Below are 11,937 nucleotides of genomic sequence, written 5' to 3'. Positions count from 1 at the left end.
TAGAAAGATAAATTTGAGGCTTTTATATGTAAATGAATGCAACTAGAGACCATACTCATAAGTGAAATAAATCAGACCCACATGTGTAAACATCATATTGCCCCCATAGTGTAAGAATCTGAAAGAGTAAGTAAAATCTGAATGCTACAATAGATTCTATGAAAGGGAAAGAAACTATTCAAAGGCAAAGAACAACTTGGAGAGGAAGAGAAGAAAACTAAGAAAAAAGGAAGGGAAAAGATATACGGATATATATGGATAGATAGATATAGATAGATAGAATTTTTTCCTCACTACAAAATGGTCTTGCATTTATATCACCATTTTCTTGCTTATTTTTGTCAGATATGGGAATTCCATTGCAATTCAAATATTGTAGGTGTATGAATTTAGCAAAATGATCCAAGAGTCCAGTAGTCCATAATAGCAGTGTATTATCCACAGAAATGGCAATGTCAGAAATTGTTGACTTAAGCTTTTAAGGCTAATCATATTAATGTGGTTTTACTTCTTAAACCTCGTTTTTATATTTTTCTTCTGGATGATTAAGACCAAGATAAAGCAAGACCTATATAACAAAAAGTGTAACTTTTGTATTTGACAAGGTCAGTCAAACCCCCTCAGGATTTAGTCTGAAGCCCTGTACAGCAGTAGGTATATCGTTTGCCCGTGTCAGCCATGTGAATAAGTTACAGCCATTGCTTCACAAATTTGCTCTCTGTAAAACTGTGAATATTTTCTTTCTAGGTGACTTTTCTTAGGCACACTCTACATCATCAGTCACTTTCCTCTGTGCCCCTATAATCTTGAAAAGAAAATTTGGGACACCACTGACTTACAGGTTGTTATGTTACAGGTTCTCTTACATCCTGAGTGCTCACTGACCTTGAAGGGCTAGGGACAAAGTGTTGGCTATCCTAGTAGAACTTTTTTTTTTCTCTAAGTTTTTCATCTGCAAACTTAAGTTGGTGACCCTCTAGAAGAAATGATTAATGATATTATTACCCTACAATATAGGCAGTAGAACTTCACATCACTATTTGTCTAAATATCAAATGCCTTAGACATAACATGGAACAAGTATTTTCCACGAATCATTGATATGTTAAACTTTGAATCTCTATAGAATGTGAAAAAAGAAGTAAGCAATTACACATTTTCACACAGAAATTTAGAAATCTATCCATATACAGCAATGTACGAGGACAGTCTTTTGACATTTTTCTTCTTTCTTGCTTACTTTTATTAACTTATTTATTTTTATTTTATTTAAATTTTAATTTAATTTTATTGAGAAACAAATAACAATAAGACAGTCTCCAAAAAGGTTAGTAGGGCAGTTGCAATAATTAATACATTGCATATTTTTGTCTTCATAGTAGTTAACTTATTTTAAAAACAGTCACTTACTTGATGGAGAGTATAGCAGTAATTGATAGGATATTAAAACACTACACATTTAGAAGACAAGAATGACAGGCCTTCCCAGTATGGCCCTATTACTACTCATTGCTATCATTGGTGTATTTACTTAGTTCACAGGTATCAGAATACATAGTTAGTCACGGTGAGAATCTTACCAAATAACTGTTAGTTTCAAAAACCTGATGGAGATTCTCAAGATCACTGCAATAAGCAGCTTGTGTACACAAATATATGGTTTTGCCTCTGCCATGTTTACCAGCTGTTTTCGTTGCCCTCTCTTTGTTCTTTCATCATGCACTAAACTAAAGCCAAAACAGATTAAAGACCTAAACATTAAAACAGAAACAGTCAATCTCCTAGAAGAGAAAGTAGGAGGAACTCTTGAAGACCTGGGGGTAGCAAAAGAGTTCATGAGCGAAAATCAAACTGCACTGGTAATACATGAAAGCATTAACAACTGGGACCTCCTCATATTTACAAGTTTTGCACGTCAAAAGCAATTAGCAACAGAGTCAAAAGACACCCCACAAATTGAGAAAAAATATCTTAATTGCTAAGTCCTCAGACAAAAGTCTTCTTTCTGCAATTTATAAAAAAAATAAAAAATATTAGGACTTCAAAATTTAAAGACCCAGTCCAGAAATGGGCAACCGAGATGAACAAAAGCTTCTCATAGAATGAAATTCAAGAAGCAAATAAATATATGAAAAAATGTTCCACTTCACTAGTTATCCATGAAATGCAAATTAAAAAACACTGAGATACCATCTCACCACAGAAAGAATGGCTATCATCAAGTAATCTACCAACAACAAATGCTGGAGAGAATGTGGGGAATTAGGATCTCTTCTCCACTGCTGGTGAGACTGTAGACTGGTGAAACCATTATGGAAATCAGTGTGCATAATCCTTAAATCACTAGGATTGGAAATCCCACTCAATTCAGCTATCCTCTTCTGGGAATTTTACCAAAAGAACGGAAAACATCATATCATAGTGATATATGTGCACTTACGTTTATAGCAGCACAATTTGTGATAGGCAATGTTTGGAGCAAACAACATGATGTCACCTGAGGAATGGATGAAAAAAGATATGCTTTATTTTATTTTTTTATTTTTTCACATAATTATATTGATAAACAAATAGCAATGAGGCAGTTTCAAATCAAATTCGTTGGACAGTTTCAATAATTAACACATTGCAAACATTATTCCTAGTGGTTAATTGCTGTACAAGTTGCAGACATGATATGCTGACACCATTAGAACAAATCACTCTATTCATTAAGAGAATATAACTATATATCTATCCTAACAATTTTGAATACACAGATACAAAATGGACATTCAACTGTATTCCCTTTTTTGTTAAGTCTCATTATTAGAATATTATAGGTGTGTAAACTCAGCAAAATATTCTAAAAGAGTTCAGTAACCCAAAATAGTATTAGGTCTTCTGCTTGACTGGCAATGTCAGAAATTGTTGAGTCCCCTACAGCTCAACATAGCACCATGGCTTTACTTCTTATATTTTGTTTTTATACATTTCAGCTGGATGGTTAAGAACAAGGTAAAGCAGGACCTATGCCACAAGAGTTGTAGCTTTTGGGTCTGATAAACTCAGTGAAATACCCTCGGGATTTATCCTGAGATCCTGTACCTAAGATTGTAGAACCTTTGTCAGTGTCAGCCATGAGGATGAGTCACGGCCATTGCTAGGCTAATTTACTCTCTGTGAAAGTTTGAGAGAATGTTTTCTCTCCATGTGACTCTCCTTAGGCACACTCTACATCATTGATCACTTTCCCCTTTGGCCCCATAATCTCCTTGATCAGAAAATTTGGGACACTACTGAGTTACATGATGCTATAGTAAAAGTTCTCATAGGTCCTGAGTCTTAATTGACCTTAGAAGGCTAGGGTCAAAATGTTGCCTTTCCTTGTAGCCCTCCTTTTTCTCTAATTTTGGTCTGCAAACTTAGGTTGTTAACCATCCAGAAGACAAGCTTGTTGTTATTATCATACAATTTAGGCTGTTAAGCTTAACCTCACTATCTGTCTGCATATCAAACATTTTAGGCATAATATGGAACAGGTATTTTTCATCAAGTATTGATATGTTGAACTTTAAGTCCCTACAGAATATGATAAAAACATTGAAAAATTAGAATATATTTTAAAAATAAGCATAATGAATTATAAACTTCTTATGTTTACACATAAGTGCAAAAATCTCACCATATACAACCTCGAAGCAGGACAGTCCCACAATATTCGTTTTCCTGTCTCTTGTTTTCATTCACCACCCCCTACTTTTTGAACATCTACCCATCTACCCAAGAGACATCATAGCAGCAACTGACATGTCATGACAAGCAGTCCATATTCAGAAGACCAGAATGACAGGCTCTCCAAGCATGAAACTACTATTACAAATTGCCATATGTAGTGCAGTAGCTTAGTTCACAGGTATCAGTATATATAGTTAGTAAGGGTTAGAACTTTTCCAGTTAACTGGTAGATTCAAAAATCTTCTCGAGATTCTCAGGATTGTTGCCTTAGCCCATCTTCTACATATAAATGTATGGTTTGACTTATTCATGTTTCCTAGCTCTTCTCCTTTCCCTCTCTTGATTAGTTAGTCCTTGAGATCCTGCCTTCCTTTTACTTCTATTATAACTTTCTATTTGTATGTCTTCCTTGAGTTCTTATAATAGGCAAAATATATGCTATTTACACATGTGAGTCTGGTTTATTTCACTTATGAGTTCATGTTCAAGGGGCATCCACTTCAATATAAAAGCTTCAAGTTTATCATTCTTTTTTTTGTTGTTGTTGTTCCTCGAATGCCTTCAGGGCACTTTTGGCCAGCGGGAGAGTTGTGAGGTTCGAACTCCAGCAACCTGAGGCTGACAGCTTTGTGGAAGCAGCCACTTAAAGGACTGAGCTAGGGCCAGGCCCCCAAGTGTATCATTCTTAATGCCTGAATAATACTCCATTGTGTAAAAATAACACATTTTTTTCAACCATTCCTTAGGTGATTGGCATCTTGGTTGTTTCCAAGATTTGGCTATCACTAATTGTGCTGCTATAAACATAGGCACACATATATCACTCTGATATGATGTTTTCAGATCCTCTGGGAAAATTCTCAGTAGAGGAATAGCTGGTTTAAAGGGGATTTCCAGTCCAAATTTCTAAGGAGTATCCATACTGATTTCCATAATGGAAACACCAGTCTACATTTCCACCAGCAGGGGAGAAGGGTTCTTTTTTCACCACAGGCTCTCCAACATTTGTTGGGTGATTTCATTATGATAGCCATTCTTTCTGGGGTGAGATGATATCTCAAAGTTGTTTTAATTTGCATTTCACAGATGGCTACAGATGTGGAGTATTTTTTCATGTATTCATTCGCTTCTTTAATTTCTTCCCCTGAGAAGTGTGTGTTCATCTTGGATGCCCATTTGTGTATTGGGTCTTCAAATTTTGGGGCCCTAGTCCTTTTTAGTTTTTTATAAATTCTAGAGAGCAGACATTTGTCTGAATACTTATTTGTCATGATTCTTTCCAAATTTGTAGGCTTCCTTTTCACTTTGTTGGTAATTTTTTTTGATGTGAAAAAAATTCTCAGTATGAGCAGGTCCAAGTTGTTAATTCTTTCAATTGTTTCCCATGGGATTTGATTCCTGTCCATGAACTCTTTGCCTACCCCTATGTCTTCCAGGGATCCTCCCACATTCTCTTATAGGAGATTTAGTGTCTCTGCTTTAATGTTTAGATCATTAATCCATTTTTACTTTAGTTTAGTGCATGGTGATATACCTGGCTCAAATTTGAGTTTTCAGCTTGTAGAGAGACAGTATTTCCAGCACCATTTGTTAAAGAGGCTATCTTTCTTGAAGTGAGTATGTTTGGCCCCTTTGTCAAAGATAGGGTGGCTGAGTGTGTTCATAGGGGCTTCAGCATCATCTAATCTATTCCATTGACGCTCATGTCTGTTTTGTTGCCAGTAACATACTGATTTTATCACAGTGGCTTGTAGTATAATTTCAAGTCAGGAATTGTAATGCCTCCTGCCTTGTCCTTATTGTCCAGGATTGCCTTTGCTACTCTAGATCTTCTTGGGTTCCAGATAAATTTTAGGACTGATTTCTCTAGGTCTGTGAGGTATGTCGGTCGTAGTCTGATAGGGATTGCATTAAATCTGTACCGTAATTTTGGGAGTATGGCCATCTTCATAATGTTGGTTCTTCCTTTGCAGGAGCATATAATATCTTTCCATTTTCTGAAATGTTCTATGAACTCTTTTTTCAGAGTACTGTAATTTTCCTTGAAAATATCTTAACTTCTTTAGATAGATTAATTCCAAGGTATTTCATTCTTTCTTGGTGCTATTGTAAAGGGTATAGTTTCCATAATTTCCCTCTCAGTGTGTTTGCTGTCTGTGTAGAGGAAGGCTATTTACCTTAGGGCATTGATTTTATAAACTGCTATGCTACTGAATTTCTGTATTAACTCTAGTAGCTTCTTGGTGGAGTATTTTGGGTCTTACAAGTAAAGTATCATGTCATCTGCAAATAAAGATAATTTAACTTCTTGTTTGCCTATTCTTACTTCTTAATTTTTTTCTTTTGTCTAATGGCTGTAGCTAATGGTTCCAGAACTATATTGAATAGGAGGGGTGATAGAGGACAGCTTTGTCTTGTACCAGAAACAAGTGTAAAAGATTTCAGTTTTTCCAAATTTAGGATTATGTTAACTGTTGGGTTTTCATAAATGGCTTTTCCCAGATTGACGTACAGGCTATCTATTACAATTTTCTGTAGGACTTTGAACATGAATAAAATTTGGACTTTGTCAAAATCCTTTTCTGCATTAATGGAGATGATCATGTGGTTTTCGTTCTATTGATATCGTGTATTACATTCATAGATTTTCGAACATTGAATCATACTTGCATCCCTGGGATGAATCCTATCTGGTCATTGTGTATGATATTCTTGATGATTTGCAGTATTCTATTTGCTAGGATTTTATTGAGGATTTTGGCATCTATGTTCATGAGGAAGTTCGGCCTATGATTCTTTTTCTTTGTTGTGTTTTTAACTGGTTTTGCTATCAGTATAATACTTGCCTCCAGGAATGATTTTGGGATGATTGCTTCCTTTTCAATTTCATGGAAGAGTTTGAGTAGTATAGGCACTACATCTTCTGTAAATGTCTTGTAGAATTCAGCTGTGAATCTATTTGGACATGGAATTTTGCCATTAGGTTTTTGGTTACATCTCATATTTCATTGGCTGTTATTGGGCTATTGAGAGTGGTTATATCTTGTGGATTCAGTTGTGGTAATTTGTACATTTCTAGGAATCTGTCCATTTCTTCTGTGTCTTCTATTCTGTGAGAGTAAAGATTCTCAAAGTAGCTATTGATAATCTTCTGAATTTCCACTGGGTCTGTGGTAATTACACTCTTTTCATATCTTATTGCTTGTATTTGAAATTTTTCTTCCCTCTTTTTGATGAGGTTAGCTAGGGGCTTATTGATTTCATTTCATCTTTCAAAGAACCAGTTTTTTGCTTTTTTAATTCTTTGAATTGTTTTCCTTGTCTCAATTGAATTAATTTTTGCTCTAGTCTTTATGATTTCCTCCCGTCTTTGGGCTCTTGGTTTGGTTTGCTCTTCCTTTTCTAGTTGTTGAAGGTGCAGCATTAAGGTATTTATTTGTTCTTGTTCTGTTATCCTAATGTGTGAGTTCACAGCTATGAATTTCCCTCTGAGAAATGCTTTCTTCGTATCCCATAAATTCCAAAAAGTTGTGCTTGAATTTTCATTGAATTGTAGGTATTGTTGAATTCATTGTTTAATTTCATCTGTGACCCATTGGTTGCTGAGTAGGGTGTCATTTAATTTGCATGTCTTTAAGGATTTTTTCTGGTTTGTTTTCTCATTTATTTCCGGGTTCATTGCACTGTGGTGAGATAATGTGCATGGGAGAATTTCTATTTTCTCACATATACTTCAGCATGACCTATGGACCAGTTTGTTTTCTATTTTAGAAAATGACACATGTGCATCTGAGAAAAATGTATATTCAGGTGTGTTTGGGTGGAACACTCTTTATATGTCCACCAAGTCCATTTGTTTCAAGCTCTGGATCATTTCTGTTATTTGTTTACTAAGTTTTTGTGAGTTTGACCTATCTTTTGGAGATAGAGGGGTGTTAAAGTCTCCTGTTAAAATTGTGATTTTGGATATTAGATTTTTCATGTCCATTAAGATTTGCCTTATATAGTTGGGTGCTCCCATGTTTGGTGCATACATATTTATGAATGTTACTTCTTCTTCTTGAATTTTTCCCCTAACCAGAATGTAAAGGCCTTCTTTATTTCGCCTGATCTTTGTTGGTTTGAAATTGAGACTGTCTCAGAATAGGATTGCTACCCCTGCTTTTTCTGAGGTGCTGGGGCATGTAGTATTGTGCTGATTCCTTAGACTTTCAGCCTGTGAATATCTTTATTAGTTAAATGTATTTCTTTTTTACAGCATATTGTTGGATTTTCTTTCCTAATATACTGTGCCAGTCTATTTCTCCTAATTGGTGAATTGAGTCAATTTACATTGATGGTTAGAATTGAAATGTAATGATTTATAGTTGACAAGTTATTTACCTGTTGTCCTTTACTCCTGTTCCTTCTGTGTTTCCTTCTGTGCTTACCCTATTTAGTTGGTTGATTCTGATATCATTCGTGGAGTTCTGATCATTTTGTTCCCTCTCTAGAACATCTTTCAGATCCTGTGTAGGGTTGGCTTTGTCATCAGGAAATTCTTTAGGTGTTCTTGTCATGAAAGTATTTCACTTCCACATCAAACTTGAAAGAGAATTTTTCAGTGTATAGTAGTCTGCGTTGGAAATTGTTTTCATAGAGCACTTAAAGTACTCTGCTCCATGCTCTTCTTGCCTTCATGTTTTTTGAAGAGAAGTCAGTCATAATTCTGATGGGTTTTCCTTTGAATGTGATCTGCTTCTTTTCTCTAGCAGCTTTCAGTGTATTATTCTTAGGCTGAATTTCTGGGATCTTGACTCTTCTATATCTCGGTGTGTTTTTCATTGGGGTGAGGTTAGTTGTCGTTTTGTATGCTTTGGTTACCTGAAAGTCACATTGTTTCCTAATATTTGGGAAGTTTTCTGCTATTACGTCTGCCCAAATTTTTTTAAATGTCATTTGCATTGACTCTTTCTTTCTCATTGATGCCTATTAGCCTCACATTGTTCATCTTTGCATCATCTTGCAGGTGATTGATTATTCTTTCCTGCATCCTCGTTGCTTTTAAGAGATCCTTTCTTACCTTTTCAGTTGCTGCACCAGTATCTTCAAGATCTGAAACTTTGCTTTACTTTCATTTAAATGGTTTTACAAGGTCGTTATTGAGATTTTAATTTTTTCTATATCTATTTCTTTCCTGTATTGCCCATTCAAGGAATTCGTCATTTTGCTAATCTCGTCTATTTTTTTTTTTATCAATGTCTTCTGTAGAAGCAGTTATAAATTCCTTTACTGCAGTGTTTTTTTCAGCTTGGGTTTCCTCCCTATGTTTCTGAAGTTGTTTCTTTACTTAAGATTCTATGAGTTCTGAGAATTCTTTTTTTATTTAAGAAAAAATATATTGCGCTCTGAGTTCCTCTATAACTTTCTGGTATTGCTTATTTACTATTGATCCTATTAATTCATGCATTTGAGCCGAGTTGGTGTCCTCTGCACTTGTTCTGCGTGGGCATTGGGTTTCCTCCATATGTTTCTGCATTTGATTATTTACTGCAGATGTTATTATTTCAGGGATTTCTTTTTTTTATGTCCAATCTGAGTTCCTCTATACTTTTCTGCAGCTGTTTCTTTATTTCAGAAGCCATTGATTCATTGTTTTCAGCTGTGTGATTCCCAATTTATTTTGTGTTAGTGTCCTCTGCACTTGTTACAGATGGGCTTGGGTTCTGAGGTTGCATGTTGTTCCTTTTCATCAATTTGTGTAGCACTGTCTTCTGAATTTTGTTGTAGATCTTTGTTGCAGTTATAACCTTAACACGTACTGAAGTTCAGGTGCAGATCTACAAAGTTTGGATTTATCCAGCTGTGCCTGGCTTGGGTTGGGCTGCTGTGCTTAGCTCCTTCCTGCTGCTGCCCTTGAGGGTGAACCTGTTGTGCCCCTCTCGTAAGATCTACTGCTCCTGGACTAGCTGTTGGGTTCTATCCTCTGCACTCTCTGCAGGGATTTCAGCTGCAGGGTTTCACTCCATGCCTGTATGCCAGGCCTGAACTCAGCCTGGAGGACACACGGTGGAGTAGGGGGAAAGGCAGCTCTCCCACACACTCACTGGGCCTGGGCTAGGACGGGGTCTGGGGATTCCAAGAACAAGGCAGAAATTCCTACATGCTGGGCTGTGTGGGGGAGGTTTTGCGGATCAGTGGGGGGCATCCCAAGGGTGTGGAAGAGGGTCTCACCCACGTTATGTCTGGCCTGAGACCAGTAATTGTTTCCGGAGGCGCAGGGTAGCCCGAAGCTCTCCCACACACTCACTGGACCTGGGCTAGAACTGTGTCTGGTGGATCCTGGAAATATGCAGAAATTTGTACTCTGCAGGCTGGGTGGGGGAGGTTCTGTGGTGTGGTGGGGGTCGTCCCAAATGGGTAGAAGATGGTCTCACCCACGCTGCACCTGGACTGGGTCCAGCAGTAGGTCCCGCAGGCACAGGGTAGTGGGAAGCTGTCCCTCACACTCACTGGGCCTGGGCTAGGACTCTACGCTTTTTTTTTTTATTCAATGGAGTATTACTTAGATATAAAGAATGATAAACTTGTAGCCTTTATATTTAAGTGGATGCCAGTTGAAGATATACTCACAAGTGCAATAAACCAGACCCATGTGTATAAATATCGTATAGTTTCCCTAATGTAAGAACTCAAAAGAAGATTTAAAAAGAGAAAGTTATAATTAAAAGAAAGCAAGAACTTAAGGATTAAACAATGAAGAGAAGGCAAGTAGAAAAGCTAGGAAACATTATAGGAAAAAAGCCATACATTTCTATGGACAAGTTGTTTACGGCAATGATCGTGAGAATCTTCAACATATTTTTGTAACTATCAGTTAATTTGTAGGATTCCCAACATGAGTAACTATGTATGCTGATACCCATGAACTAACCAACCGCATTGAAAATAGCGGTTGTGTAATGGTAGGGTTATGCTTTAAATGCCTGTCATTCTGTTCTTTTGAATATGTATTCCTTGTCACATCATAGCAATTACTGCTATACTGTCTCTCAGTAAATTTTTGTTTAAAAAAACAGTAATAAATGAAAACAAGAGACAAGAAAAAAAGGTCATGGGCCTGTCCAGCTACAATGTTGTACATGATTAGATTTCTATATTTCTGAGTAAAAAAAGGAAATTAATTACTCTTATTTATTTATCTATTTGGTGGAACCAGGGATTGAACTCAGGCCCTTGTGCTTGTAAGCCAAGAACTTATTCTACTTAGTCATCTCACGGGCCCCTTCCTATTTTTTTTTAATTTTTATTTTATTTTTTTCCTTCACATTCTGTAGGGATTTAAATTTTAATATATGAATATTAGATGGAAAATACCTTTTCCTGCTATGTCTAAGATGTTTTTATTCAGACAGATACTGAGTTTAAGCTCAACTACCTATGTTATAGGGTAATAATATCATTAAGCCTCTCTTCTGGAGGGTTAACAACTTAAATTTGCAGACCAAAAATTAGACAAAAACAAGCACTATAGATACAGTGAACATTTTGATCCTAGCCTTTCTAGATCAGCAAGGACGCAGAACATAAGAAAACCTGCACTGCAACATCCTGTAACTCAGTTGTATCTCAAATTTACTGATCAAAGAGATTATGGGGCCACAGAGGAAAGTGATTGATTTGGTAGAGTGTGCCTAAGGAGAGTCACATGGAGAGAAAACATTCTCTCAGGCTTTCACAGGGAGCTAATGACTCATCCACATGACTGACACTGACAGTGGATGAGCAAACTGCGGTACAAGATTTCAGGCTAAACACTGAGGGGATTCGACTGACCTTGGCAGATACAAAAGTTACATTTCTAGTTATCTAGCTCTTGCTTTATCTTGGTCTTAACCACCCAGCAGAAAAGTATAAAAAAGTAGAGCCATATTAATATGCTGAGCTGTGAAAGGCTCAAGTCAACAACTTCTGATATTGCAAGTCCTATGGACAACCCACTACTCCTATGGTCTACTGGAGGATATTTATAATATTTGCCAAATTCACACAACTACAATATTTAAATGGCAGTGGACTAACCATCTCTGACAAAACTGAACAAAATATGGGATAAAAATATAGCACCACTTTGTATGTGTATATACAAAATATTTAGGATGTATATACAGCTACTTTTTCTTAATTCAATGAGAAGAAAGATTTGTACTAATAGCGTTTGGATAGGCTATCACATCTTCA

General features: G+C 36.4%; 1 long non-coding RNA gene across 1 annotated transcript in view; it reads left to right on the top strand.

Moving 5' to 3' along the window:
- The window catches only part of LOC111814427, a 22,892-nt gene extending 11,335 nt beyond the window's left edge, over positions 1 to 11,557 (top strand). The window contains exon 3 of the long non-coding RNA XR_002819421.1: positions 11,483 to 11,557. This is a non-coding gene — a long non-coding RNA (uncharacterized LOC111814427). The remainder of the gene's footprint in view (positions 1 to 11,482) is intronic.
- The last annotated feature ends 380 nt before the right edge of the window (positions 11,558 to 11,937 follow it).

This window comes from Octodon degus, unplaced genomic scaffold (assembly GCF_000260255.1).
Source record: "Octodon degus isolate 3935 unplaced genomic scaffold, OctDeg1.0 scaffold00313, whole genome shotgun sequence".
Classification (NCBI taxonomy): Eukaryota; Metazoa; Chordata; class Mammalia; order Rodentia; family Octodontidae; genus Octodon; species Octodon degus.
This window is presented reverse-complemented; position numbering and strand designations above follow the sequence as displayed.